The sequence below is a fragment of the Quercus suber genome, unplaced genomic scaffold (assembly GCF_002906115.3).
Source record: "Quercus suber isolate HL8 unplaced genomic scaffold, Cork oak 2.0 scaffold_54, whole genome shotgun sequence".
Taxonomy (NCBI): Eukaryota; Viridiplantae; Streptophyta; class Magnoliopsida; order Fagales; family Fagaceae; genus Quercus; species Quercus suber.
Genome location: NW_027069519.1, coordinates 1183587 through 1185915, shown reverse-complemented (window position 1 = coordinate 1185915; position 2329 = coordinate 1183587).

The following is a 2329-nucleotide window of genomic DNA, read 5'->3' as shown; positions in this document are numbered from 1 at the left end:
TGTACATTTACACCAATATAGTCAAACTGTCAAAGGCAAAAGGTGGCCTTAAAGCATCAAGGTCTTGTATTTCCTAAGGCGAGAGATGCCAAAGAGACACTAGTCCAAGCGGAGCGAGTTGCTAAATTCTAAATATTGTTATTATTCATATATCTCTTAAATCATATATAATGCATTTGAATATTATAATGCAGTGCCTCAGACTCTATTTCAAATGAATAGGAATAAGACATTGGAATCTTTGATAGTTATAAAGAGGGAGGAGGTGTTTGAACCATGTACATCTCTATTGAAAACACCAAAAACTGCCAACAAGTTGAGCTATAATGCTCTTGACGGTATCCAAAGTTATTCTACTTGTAGAAAAAAAAATATAACAAAAAACAATACATTGAAGTATTATGTTGCCATGTGTGGCACATGGTATACACTTTTCTTTCTGTCAAGAACGTGGATTTTTTTTGAAAATCTAATACTATATATAATAGTAGAAGCTTTTAAGGAGGTGCTGCCATGTTAGGAAAAAAGGCCCCTTAAGGTGCTGCCACGTTTACAATTTTCCCTTTAAAATACCGTACAGTGCGTTTGGAAGACTCACTTTCATCAAACGTGTATCTATAAAAACACCAAGCAACCTTAAAAAAAAAAAAAAGAAAAAAAAAAGAAAAAAAAAAGGGAAACCCTAAAGCGCTCTAACTTTTGTTTCTCCTCTTTCGGATACTCTCTCCTTTCGCTTCCTTTTGATTTTCTTAACACCAATGCTTACAATACAAAGATAGAGAAGGAGGAAAAAATAAACCTTGTGATTCAAAGATGAGAAGGAGATAGACGTTGAGAGAACTACCACCGGAAAGTATTTGGGGTTATATATGATTTAGGTTTGGAAAGGGCAAAAACAAAGAAATAAGAGAGAACAAGAGTTTGTTATTCGGAAAGAGCAGAAACCTGTATTGATAATTTTTTTTTTTTTTTTTAAATATTGTTTTAAACATTTGAGTTGATTTAGTATTAGGTTTGGGTATTTAATTAAATTGATTTTTATTCAAAATCTGTCTTCCTTTTTTACTTTTTCCCCTTAAACTGCACTCTTAGATACCATTTAGAGTACAAAAAACAAACATCTCCTTCCATTAGAGAGCAAGTGGGAGATTGAAGAAGTGTGATTTTTTTAATTTGATTTTGATTGTCAATTTGAATTTTTTTTTTTTTTCAATTTGTTTGTTTTGGGAATAGAAACAATTAAATAGGAATGTTAATTGAAATCACTAGCAGACAAATAACTTGCAAAATATGACTTAGTTTTGGATGATTAGTAGTTTGGATTTGTTTTGATTAACGTTTTTGGAATCCATTTATATATATATATATATATTAATATGGGCATGTTGTTCCTTTGGGAAAGGTTACCGTGTAAATTTTAAGGATTTCTCTGTTTTTCAACATTGATAAAGATTACTGATATAGATGCTCTAATGCTATGAGCGCATCAACTTTTATATGTTTATCCAAGTCAATGATATGGACATGCAGCATCATGACAAAGATAAGATAATCATGGCCTTTTATGAATCAAGTTCTAATTCAATAAAAAAAAAAAAACAATATATCACATGTATTAATCACGGCACACATGAGTAAATCTAATACTTATGCAAAAAAATTACTGCAAAATTTTTAATATGAAGAAAAGAACTTTTCTTTCATTCTAAAACACAATTAACACATTAGTGCTATTTTGTTCTCAAAGCAAATTGACCTATAAAATTGTTATGATTTCATTAATTTTTTTCCCACCTTTTCCCAGCAGCCAAATAGATTGTTAGAGTTCTCTTTTTTCTTTTTTTTAGGCTATGCTTTGTAGCAAATTTGGCTTATTTGTGTTTGTATAGTTTTACAATTCAGTCTACCTCTAAGATTACATATAGTCTTAGTTTTGCGAAATTTGAGTTTCTATTAGTCATGATTCTATAACTACTAATTTTAAGTCCAAACCAAGTTTTATATATATGGTTTGTGGTCTCTAGCATGTTTTCCTACAAAACAAATACATATCTATAGTTTTAAGTTTGACTAAACCATGTTTCAATAGATTTTCATACTATACATATTTTTTTTAGTTTATAAATTGACATTTAATGTAATTTTTCTCTTTAGTTAAATATGGATGATAGAAAGGTTCTAGCGAATGTGAAGATGAGAGACAAACTTTGGTTTATGGTGGTTGACTATTTCAACAATTACATGTTGGTGCGTACACATGTATAGAAGGAAATCGATTTATGTGGGTGAGGTTTAACCAACATATATTGAAGACTGAATTATATAATGG